Source organism: Cherax quadricarinatus, chromosome 81 (assembly GCF_038502225.1).
Source record: "Cherax quadricarinatus isolate ZL_2023a chromosome 81, ASM3850222v1, whole genome shotgun sequence".
Taxonomy (NCBI): domain Eukaryota; kingdom Metazoa; phylum Arthropoda; class Malacostraca; order Decapoda; family Parastacidae; genus Cherax; species Cherax quadricarinatus.
In genome coordinates this window covers 9,892,290-9,904,789 of record NC_091372.1, presented here as the reverse complement: position 1 = coordinate 9,904,789, position 12,500 = coordinate 9,892,290, and the positions used below count along the sequence as shown (strand labels likewise).

The 12,500-nt window shown below is 46.7% G+C and overlaps 1 protein-coding gene across 6 annotated transcripts in view; it reads left to right on the top strand.

The window, feature by feature from the left end:
- Positions 1-11,702: 11,702 nt before the first annotated feature.
- LOC138855107 (serine protease inhibitor dipetalogastin-like) overlaps positions 11,703-12,500 on the top strand; it is a 30,490-nt gene continuing 29,692 nt past the window's right edge. The window contains exon 1 of one of the 6 annotated variants that reach the window (XM_070102361.1): positions 11,703-11,827. The gene's annotated coding sequence lies outside the window, so the exon portion shown is untranslated. The other 5 variants (XM_070102375.1, XM_070102365.1, XM_070102370.1 and 2 more) reach the window with 5 other exon arrangements.

Genomic DNA, 12,500 nt, shown 5'->3' with positions numbered 1-12,500 from the left:
TAGTCAATAAGGGATCGCATTAATCTGCATTTGTCTATTTTTCAACCTCACCAGAGATAAGGACCAAGAACTGAGAAATTTTGTAGTTCTTACACAACACATCAGTTACAGTTTAGTATGTTTATTATGCACCCCATACCCATCCTGTGGGTGGTAGTCAAAAGGTTACAGAGGTACATAATGGGTCCAGGGACTGGGCCCCAGAGTTTTGATAGCAGAGTAAGTTACAAAGGTAATGAACCATCTACACTCCTATACATGGTTATAGTCATTAACAAACTACATCAGAGCCCATTTTGACGTAATATCTAACGCAGGAACAGTTCTCTTGATGCCTCAACCTGGAACCAGTAATCGACAACTTAAAAGTTTTCGACCTGTGACAGGAAGACCCTTCATGGCCCTCGGATAAGTCACTTAAAACTCGATTGTTCCATCAGGTTTACCGTACAGAGTCCTAGTGTGTTGTGTAGCGAAATATACGCGTTAGCTGATATATTGGCTACATTCGAGGTCAAAATACCAACACACATCATAATCATGTCAAGATGCTCTGATATTTGGGAGAAATTGACTGTGGAATTCTAAGTTAACACCAGACGAGCCTGGCCCATAGTCGGGCTCCGAGAGTAGCAAGAATCTCGAGGCTCATTAAAGGTATACAAAAAAATCTTAAAAAAGAACTTGGGCTTATTCTGCCGGGTTTTTTGAGCTTGAGTTCAACTGAAAATCAACTACACGATCGATAGAGCAACTGAGACAAATGAGATCAATTACGAAAAACTGAAAAGTAAGCTGGGAATATATCTTGCGTGTGGCTGGGGCAACTCATCTGCAGGAACAGAAGCTACCTAAATACTGGCCAGAGAGCATGTTAGTCGAACTTAAGAGTTCTGGAAGTGGGAGGAACACTTCTGCACTCTGAAGGAAGGCTCGGGATGTCGTAGTTGCTGTTATGACACTCGTCAGTAGACAAGTGTCTCCCGACACCAGTCTTAATCATATGGACGACCGGTCAGAGCTATATTTCCATAGCTGTTTTTTCTTTTAATTATATCTGCGCACTACTCACAACACAGTTACTGGGAGAATGATGGTGATTTTTTCTAATTTTACGTTACCAAACCTTGGTGGGAGACGTCTGGTATATATATATATATATATATATATATATATATATATATATATATATATATATATATATATATATATATATATATATATATCGAGTTGTAGAACATATTACAGGCAATAAAACGCGGAGTGAGGACGAGGCAGAGCCTCTCACTCATGCTGCATCCCGTGATGTCATACAGTCACAGGCCCAGGGATCTTCTATATAAAGCACATGGATGGTACTATAATGCTCGGTTAATCTATAAAACACATGTAAGGGGATTCAGCAACTATGCTGACATATATATATATATATATATATATATATATATATATATATATATATATATATATATATATATATATATATATATATATATATATACATATATTCAGTCAAATTTATTACAGATTATTTACAGAGTTAATTGTAGAGAGGAACTAAATGTGTCCCTCTTGCAGTTGAGTGACCCACCACCAGCACTAGAGGACACTAAACCATCTTCCGTGTCCACCACCAGCACTAGAGGACACTAAACCACCTACCGTGTCCACCACCAGCACTAGAGGACACTAAACCATCTTCCGTGTCCACCACCAGCACTAGAGGACACTAAACCACCTTCCGTGTCCACCACCAGCACTAGAGGACACTAAACCACCTTCCGTGTCCACCACCAGCACTAGAGGACACTAAACCACCTTCCGTGTCCACCACCAGCACTAGAGGACACTAAACCACCTTCCGTGTCCACCACCAGCACTAGAGGACACTAACCCACCTTCCGTGTCCACCACCAGCACTAGAGAACACTAAACCACCTACCGTGTCCACCACCAGCACTAGAGGACACTAACCCACCTTCCGTGTCCACCACCAGCACTAGAGGACACTAAATCATCTTCCGTGTCCACCACCAACACTAGAGGACACTAAACCATCTTCCGTGTCCACCACCAGCACTAGAGGACACTAAATCATCTTCCGTGTCCACCACCAACACTAGAGGACACTAAACCACCTTCCGTGTCCACCACCAGCACTAGAGGACACTAAATCATCTTCCGTGTCCACCACCAACACTAGAGGACACTAAACCATCTTCCGTGTCCACCACCAGCACTAGAGGACACTAAACCATCTTCCGTGTCCACCACCAGCACTAGAGGACACTAAACCACCTTCCGTGTCCACTACCAGCACTAGAGGACACTAAACCATATTCCGTGTCCACCACCAGCACTAGAGGACACTAAACCATCTTCCGTGTCCACTACCAGCACTAGAGGACACTAAACCATCTTCCGTGTCCACCACCAGCACTAGAGGACACTAAACCATCTTCCGTGTCCACTACCAGCACTAGAGGACACTAAACCATCTTCCGTGTCCACTACCAGCACTAGAGGACACTAAACCATCTTCCGTGTCCACTACCAGCACTAGAGGACACTAAACCATCTTCCGTGTCCACTACCAGCACTAGAGGACACTAAACCATCTTCCGTGTCCACTACCAGCACTAGAGGACACTAAACCATCTTCAGTGTCCACCACCAGCACTAGAGGACACTAAACCATCTTCCGTGTCCACTACCAGCACTAGAGGACACTAAACCATATTCCGTGTCCACCACCAGCACTAGAGGACACTAAACCATCTTCCATGTCCACCACCAGCACTAGAGGACACTAAACCACCTCCCGTGTCCACCACCAGCACTAGAGGACACTAAACCACCTTCCGTGTCCACCACCAACACTAGAGGACACTAAACCACCTTCCGTGTCCACCACCAGCACTAGAGGACACTAAACCACCTTCCGTGTCCACCACCAACACTAGAGGACACTAAACCACCTACCGTGTCCACCACCAGCACTAGAGGACACTAACCCACCTTCCGTGTCCACCACCAGCACTAGAGAACACTAAACCACCTTCCGTGTCCACCACCAGCACTAGAGGACACTAACCCACCTTCCGTGTCCACCACCAGCACTAGAGGACACTAAACCACCTTCCGTGTCCACCACCAGCACTAGAGGACACTAAACCACCTACCGTGTCCACCACCAGCACTAGAGGACACTAAACCACCTACCGTGTCCACCACCAGCACTAGAGGACACTAAACCACCTACCGTGTCCACCACCAGCACTAGAGGACACTAAACCACCTTCCGTGTCAAGAAGAGAAACTAGCGTAATTTTGAACCTTTCGTTTGTATCATCAGTCAAGTGAGACACTGTACACTACCTGATCTTCCGATCTCGTTTCCTCTTCCGCTTCTAGTGTCCCCGAGGAACCTACGCTTTATCACAGGTGTTGAAGTAGACTGAACTGGTTTTAAAACCTGTCCATCAATCTTGATTGATGGACTGAACACATCGACTCAAGGTTGAGGGACTGATTACCTCATTCTCCTCCTGTTCTTCAAGTTTCTCCTACGTATGGACTGATGAAGCCACTGTTTGGCGAAACGTTTCCTCAATAAGGATACCCAAGAATTGCACATGTGTCTAATTTATCAACATGTCCATTAATATATATATATATATATATATATATATATATATATATATATATATATATATATATATATATATATATATATATATATATATATATATATATATATATATATATAATTTAAAAACACTTACACTAATGCGTTTCACCAAAAATATTCTAATTTTGGTGGATAATTTTGCATTTCCTAAAAATAAATGCATGAAAAACGTTATTAAACGTGATTAATGTTGCGAAATATCAATGTTTTTATTAATGATACTTGAATAACCACTTACAAACGGTCTTGGGCCCCGGACACTTATTTGGTTTCCTCTTAGTGTAACAATGGCGCCTCATCGACACCATGCCTAACCCTTCTAGGGTAGGGTAGGTGCCTGAGCCCGAGCCTTTAGCTCATAAGACTGTCATTCCCATTTGCTCTCTTGGGGCGGGGATGGCAGACCAGAGAGGCCTAGCTTGTGGCTAGGCCTGGGGACAGTTGGTCCCAAAGATGAGGAGGTACTTGTGCCTCCTCCCATGGGAGACTTAGGTCTCAGACACTCCCTAAAGAGGGAGCCAAGGCTGGGCCACCACTTGGAAAAGGCCCGGGCCGGGAGAATACCGGCAAATCTTTAATAATAATAATAATGGCGCCTTTAGATCGACACCATGACCCACTCTTGTAGGGCAGGGTAGGTGCCTGAGCCAGAGCTTGGAGCTCACAGGCCTGCCATTCCCATTAGCCCCCTTGGGGCTGGGATGGCAGACCAGAGAGGCCTAGCTTCTCCCTACGAGCCCATTGAGGGCGGGGAATGTAGCTAGGCCTGGGGATAGTTGGTCCTAGAAGATGGGGAGGTACTTGTACCTCCTCCCATGGTAGACATTAGTCTGAGATACTCCTAAGACAGGGAGGGAGTCAAGGCCGGGCCACCGCTTGGTAAAGGCCCGGGCCGGGAGAGCTCCTGCGAATCAAGAAGAAGAATGGCGCCCCTACTTTTCACTGGGAGTATATTGCATAACCTGCCAAGTCTTTCGCTTTCGTAGGGAGCCACGTTGACTTTCTTTTGGGTTATCTAGGAGGATAATGTACACATATGCTGCTATGTATGATAATTTATGTAACTGTATTTATGTATATCTATGTAAGAATAAGCTTAATCTTATTATGGACCCCCATTCCCACCCTGCGAGTGCCAGACTCCTGTCAGTAATAAATTGTCCTAATTGTCTGTTAACGTGTGTTTAACTACGAGAGAGAGAGAGAGAGAGAGAGAGAGAGAGAGAGAGAGAGAGAGAGAGAGAGAGAGAGAGAGAGAGAGAGAGAGAGAGAGAGAGAGAGAGAGAATACTGAATAACATGAACATAGTATAAAGAATAGCAGTAACTAGAAACTAGTGTGCCAGTCCACTGTTGTGCGTGAAACCCCAGAGAAAGTTTTCTTTCACACACACACACACACACACACACACACACACACACACACACACACACACACACACACACACACACACACACACACACACACACGCCTAGTGTCGAATCGACATGTGCCTAGGAATAAATGGTAACTAACAGACACACACAAACACACAGACACACACACAGAGACACACACACACAGACACACACACACAGACACACACACACACAGACACACACACACACAGACACACACACACACAGACACACATACAGACACACACATACAGACACACACATACAGACACACACACACACACACACACACACACACACACACACACACACACACAAACACACACCTAACTAACACACTCATATACAACAGGCCTAGTGTCGAATCGACATGTGCCTAGGACAAAATGGTAACTAACACACACACACACACACACACACACACACACACACACACACACACACACACACAAAAAAAAAAAAAAAAAAAAATTCCACGCATGGCTGACAAATAACAACGCGGCGTGGATCCCGTTATATATTTTGACATTTAGATTCTATCTGATAACATTTTTTAAGGAAAATTTCGCGTTCAGGAAAAGAATTTTTTTTTTTTTTTGGCCTTTGAAAGTATCGTTGTTATTGTCTATATTGGGTGTGTGACATTCTGGGCATGTTGAAATGTATGGGCAGTTCTCACTACACCTGCTGCCCATGTATACCCGGCAGTAAATAAGTATTTTGACGTTAAGATAAGATAAGAGATAAGATTTCGTTCGGATTTTTAACCCCGGAGGGTTAGCCACCCAGGATAACCCAAGAAAGTCAGTGCGTCATCGAGGACTGTCTAACTTATTTCCATTGTGGTCCTTAATCTTGTCTCCCAGGATGCCACCCACACCAGTCGACTAACACCCAGGTACCTATTTGCTGCTAGGTGAACAGGACAACAGGTGTAAGGAAACGTGTCGAAATGTTTCCACCCGCCGGGAATCGAACCCGGGCCCTCCGTGTGTGAAGCGGGAGCTTTAGCCACCAGGCCACCGGGCCACGTTATTCGTCTTTCGTGGGTGGCATTCTTGGGAAGAAGACTAAATGCCCTCATCGGGAAAATGAGCGAATATTTGTCTATTTTGAGTTATCCAAGAGTAAGGAGAGTTGTGTACACGCTTCATCCTACCCAGAAATCCACCCACAATTCGTCTAACACCCAGGCACCTATTTACTGCCAAATTAACATGGGCAACTGGTGTAAGGAGGTTTTCATGACTCATGAAATCGTAATAACATAACTACAAACAAACCACGGATGTTATAGGACACAGCCGTTTCGTGGTTTATAAGGAGGCTTACTCATACGTCTCCCACAGCCTCGGATTTAACCCTGGGTCAGTTTTCTAGTGAGTCGAACAAGGTTACTGTGTGAGTAAATACAGCTGTATCTCCTTCCTGCCTGGCAGATACATTACCATGAAGACTAATCTTATTGTACATTGATAGGAAGGTATCCCTTGTGGTGCGTGCATGGGAAGGTATCCCTTGTGGTGCGTGCATGGGAAGGTATCCCTTGTGGTGCGTGCATGGGAAGGTATCCCTTGTGGTGCGTGCATGGGAAGGTATCCCTTGTGGTGCGTGCATGGAAGGTAACCCTTGTGGTGAGTGCATGGGAAGGTATCCCTTGTGGTGCGTGCATGGGAAGATATCCCTTGTGGTGCGTGCATGGGAAGATATCCCTTGTGGTGCGTGCATGGGAAGGTATCCCTTGTGGTGCGTTCATGGGAAGGTATCCCTTGTGGCGAGTGCATGGGAAGGTATCCCTTGTGGTGCGTGCATGGAAAGGTATCCCTTGTGGTGCGTACATGGGAAGGTATCCCTTGTGGTGCGTGCATGGGAAGGTATCCCTTGTGGTGCGTACATGGGAAGGTATCCCTTGTGGTGCGTGCATGGGAAGGTATCCCTTGTGGTGCGTGCATGGGAAGGTATCCATTGTGGTGCGTGCATGGGAAGGTATCCCTTGTGGTGCGTACATGGGAAGATATCCCTTGTGGTGCGTGCATGGGAAGGTATGCCTTGTGGTGCGTGCATGGGAAGATATCCCTTGTGGTGCGTGCATGGGAAGACATCCCTTGTGGTGCGTGCATGGGAAGGTATCCCTTGTGGTGCGTGCATGGGAAGGTATCCCTTGTGGTGCGTGCATGGGAAGGTATCCCTTGTGGTGCGTGCATGGGAAGGTATCCCTTGTGGTGAGTGCATGGGAAGGTATCCCTTGTGGTGCGTGCATGGGAAGGTATCCCTTGTGGTGCGTGCATGGGAAGGTATCCCTTGTGGTGCGTGCATGGGAAGGTATCCCTTGTGGTGCGTGCATGGGAAGGTATCCCTTGTGGTGCGTGCATGGGAAGGTATCCCTTGTGGTGCGTGCATGGGAAGGTATCCCTTGTGGTGCGTGCATGGGAAGATATCCCTTGTGGTGAGTGCATGGGAAGATATCCCTTGTGGTGCGTGCATGGGAAGGTATCCCTTGTGGTGCGTACATGGGAAGATATCCCTTGTGGTGCGTGCATGGGAAGGTATCCCTTGTGGTGCGTGCATGGGAAGATATCCCTTGTGGTGCGTGCATGGGAAGACATCCCTTGTGGTGCGTGCATGGGAAGGTATCCCTTGTGGTGCGTGCATGGGAAGGTATCCCTTGTGGTGCGTGCATGGGAAGGTATCCCTTGTGGTGCGTGCATGGGAAGGTATCCCTTGTGGTGCGTGCATGGGAAGGTATCCCTTGTGGTGCGTGCATGGGAAGGTATCCCTTGTGGTGCGTGCATGGGAAGGTATCCCTTGTGGTGCGTGCATGGGAAGGTATCCCTTGTGGTGCGTGCATGGGAAGGTATCCCTTGTGGTGCGTGCATGGGAAGGTATCCCTTGTGGTGCGTGCATGGGAAGGTATCCCTTGTGGTGCGTGCATGGGAAGGTATCCCTTGTGGTGCGTGCATGGGAAGGTATCCCTTGTGGTGCGTGCATGGGAAGGTATCCCTTGTGGTGCGTGCATGGGAAGATATCCCTTGTGGTGCGTGCATGGGAAGGTATCCCTTGTGGTGCGTGCATGGGAAGGTATCCCTTGTGGTGCGTGCATGGGAAGGTATCCCTTGTGGTGCGTGCATGGGAAGGTATCCCTTGTGGTGCGTGCATGGGAAGGTATCCCTTGTGGTGCGTGCATGGGAAGGTATCCCTTGTGGTGCGTGCATGGGAAGGTATCCCTTGTGGTGCGTGCATGGGAAGGTATCCCTTGTGGTGCGTGCATGGGAAGGTATCCCTTGTGGTGCGTGCATGGGAAGGTATCCCTTGTGGTGCGTGCATGGGAAGGTATCCCTTGTTCATGGGAAGGTATCCCTTGTGAGTGCTTGGGAAGGTATCCCTTGTGGTGCGTGCATGGGAAGGTATCCCTTGTGGTGCGTGCATGGGAAGGTATCCCTTGTGGTGCGTGCATGGGAAGGTAACCCTTGTGGTGCGTGCATGGGAAGGTATCCCTTGTGGTGCGTGCATGGGAAGATATCCCTTGTGGTGCGTGCATGGGAAGATATCCCTTGTGGTGCGTGCATGGGAAGGTATCCCTTGTGGTGCGTGCATGGAAAGGTATCCCTTGTGGTGCGTGCATGGGAAGGTATCCCTTGTGGTGCGTGCATGGGAAGATATCCCTTGTGGTGCGTGCATGGGAAGATATCCCTTGTGGTGCGTGCATGGGAAGGTATCCCTTGTGGTGCGTGCATGGGAAGATATCCCTTGTGGTGCGTGCATGGGAAGATATCCCTTGTGGTGCGTGCATGGGAAGGTATCCCTTGTGGTGCGTGCATGGGAAGGTATCCCTTGTGGTGCGTGCATGGGAAGGTATCCCTTGTGGTGCGTGCATGGGAAGGTATCCCTTGTGGTGCGTGCATGGGAAGGTATCCCTTGTGGTGCGTGCATGGGAAGGTATCCCTTGTGGTGCGTGCATGGGAAGGTATCCCTTGTGGTGCGTGCATGGGTGGTCAAGCTGAGTGTGTGTGTGTTCCGTCCTCCGTCACATGAACACAAGGGCACTACGCCTCACATGTTATTTGGTTCAAGCAGGGGAAATGTGCGTATAGGTTTCGCCTCAAGAACCCAGCTTGCGCCTCGTGAATAAAACACTGAAGATTATGGCACTCACTGAGACATTTCGTCCAACTGGCGTACTAACCGTCTTCTCGATAAATGCTCCGGATTACGTCAGAGGTATTGACAGGTGTGGGTTGTGAGACAAGATGGTAATAACCCTCACATTAACTTCGGTAACTGTTGCTTCGTATGTTCCTCAATATCAACAAAGAATTCTGAATAGAACAATTATGTTTCTCCTCGCCGGAAACAGCCATACGCAGGTATAACAATAGATTTTGCCACCGAAGTGGCTAGTTTATTGTGCACCTCATATCTAGCCTGTGGACGATAATGGATACAAAAAAGGAATAGGAACTAGGCCCCAAAAGGGTTTACAGGCGTACATATATGTAAGTTGTGTCATGTACTTGTGGAAATAAAGATTATTGTTATTGTTATTGTTATTATTATTATTATTATTATTATTATTATTATTATTATTATTATTATTATTATTATTATTATTATGTCTACTATCTTATAAGATATCTTGACATATAACATAGGTCACTATCTCTATATTCCTCAATAAGTGGACAATTAGTGAAGAGTAATCAAAACAGTGGCCGTAGGACTGGCTGCGTACGCACTTAGGGGATTTTGTTTGGATTATTAACCCAGAGGTTTAGTAACCCAGAATGTCCCAATAAAGCCATGTAATCAGACTGGCTTAGTTCCACTACGGTCCTTCTTAGGAAGAAATAACTGGTAGGCCTACAGGATGAACTGATAATTCTAATTATTATTATAATCAAAAAGAAGCGCTAAGCCACAAGGGCAATACAGCTGATAATTCTAAGTCAAATAAGCGAGTCTCAACTCCTGGCTCCGCCTCTCAACTTGCCGTTTGCCAGATTCACTCTTTCCAAGCCTCGTGGACCCTGTCGTACCTACTCTTAATACTGTGTATGGAGTCTGCCTCCACCACTTAACCATCGTTGCACTTCCTGACCACTCTCTGACTGAAGAAATACTTCCTGACATCCCTGTGGCTCAGATATCTATGTCTTTAACTTCCATCTGTGTTCCCGACTACCCCTTCCTCGCTCTCTCTACCATATCGATTCCTCTCTGTATTTAACTCTTCGATATCGTATCACATCTGGTCCTTCCTCTAATGTCACCAGGAATAGCTTCCTTTAGCTTTCCTCATGGCACGTACCCTTAGCTTAGGCTCCGGGGATAGTCTCGTTACAAATCCTTTCACTTTCTTCAGTTCCTTGACATGCTTGATCGGGTGTGGGTTTCATACTGGTGGTGCGTATTCCAATACGGGCCTGAAATATGTTGTATACAGCGTTGTGAATGTGTGTGTACTCACCTATTTGTACTCACCTATTTGTGGTTGCAGGGGTCGTGTCATAGCTCCTGGCCCCGCCTCTTCACTGAGTGCTCCATGCTCCATGAGCTTCATCAAACCTCGTCTTAAAACTATGTATGGTTCCTGCCTCCACTACGTCACTTTCTAGGCTATTCCACTGCCTGCCTATGACTGAAGATATATTTCCTAACATCCCTTTGACTCATCTGAGTCTTCATCTTCTAATTGTGACCCCTTGTTTCTGTGTCCTACCTCTGGAACATCCTGTCTTTGTCTACCTTGTCTATTCTGTGCAGTATTTTATATGTCGTTATCATGTCTCCCCTGACCCTCCTGTCCTCCAGTGTCGTCAGGCCAATTTCCCTCAACCTTTCTTCGTAGGACATTCCCCTTAGCTCTGGGACTAGTCTTGTTGCAAACCTTTGCACTTTCTCTAATTTCTTGACGTGCTTGACCAGGTGTGGATTCTAAACTGGTGCTGCATACTCTAGTATGGGCCTGACGTATATGATGTACAGAGTCTTGAACGATTCCTTACTGAGGTATCGGAACACTATTCTCAGGTTTACCAGACGCCCATATGTTGCAGCAGTTATCTGACTGATATGCGCCTCAGGAGATGTGCTCGGTATTATACTCACCCTAAGATCTTTTTCCTTGAGTGAGGTTTGCAGTCTTTGGCCACCAAGACTATACTGTGTTTGCGGTCTTCTTTGCCCTTCCCCGATCCTCATGACTTTGCATTTGGCGGGGTTAAATTCATGGAGCCAGTTGCTGGACCAGGCATCCAGCCTGTCCAGGTCTCTTTGTAGTCCTGCCTGACGTGTGTGTGTGTGTGTGTGTGTGTGTGTGTGTGTACTCATACGTGGTTGCAGGGGTCGATTCACAGTTCCTCGCCCGGCCTCTTCGCTGGCCACTACTAAGTCCACTCTCTCCAGGCTTCAAGATATTAATCATACCTCATCTTAAAGCTATGCATAGATCTTGCCTCCACTACTTCACTCTCCAGATTTTCCCACTTCCTGACAACTCTAAGGCTGAAGAAATACTTAATAAACATCCCTATGACTCATCTTAGTTTTTGCAGTTGTGTCCACTTGTTCCTGCACCCTATCTCTGAATGTGTGTGTGTGTGTGTGTACAGATGCGTGGTGGTGGTGCATGTCTAGGACTAGCCAGGAGGAAGAACATACCTCCTCCTCCTCCACATCCTGTTCGAGGAGTCAGCAGTCCGTTTAACATCAGCTCTCAGTATCTCAACCCCACCACTCCAAGGTAGGTGTTCCTACCTCTCTTCACCATATCTCCACAAACCTCCCAAAGTGAATATTTTTCTAATTCAAAACACTGTGCATCAAATTCTCTATACGAAACAAGAGTGAAATTACGTAAACATAAGTTAAATAATATGAAGCCGTCGTAAGCTTAACTCATAACGGCACATGTTATGATGGCCCTATATACCTGTAACAATAGCTAGAGTACCTCAAGGGCCGTGCTCGGGACCTTCACGGTTATTTCTTCTCATTTAAAGACACTTAAAGCCCCACAGTGGGTTTTTACTGTGGGTAAAATGTTTTAAAATACGGATTTTCCCATGCTAGAGTAAATAAACAATTGTCGGCTCCCCCTTTTGTCTTTACCGATTCATTTTGCTGGAGTGCAGTGGAAAAAAGTTTTGTGTCGAGTACAAAGGTTCGAATCCGTCTCCTGTAGAGTCTGGCTACGAGAGATTAAAGGTACATTGGGACGGAAAAGGTGAGAGATGGTGGTTGTGAGGGATGGTGGTGGTGAAGGATGGTGGTTGTGACGGATGGTGGTTGTGAAGGATGGTGGTTGTGAGGGATGGTGGTGGTGAAGGATGGTGGTTGTGAGGGATGGTGGTTGTGAAGGATGGTGGTTGTGAGAGATGGTGGTTGTGAGGGATGATGGTTGTGAAGGATGGTGG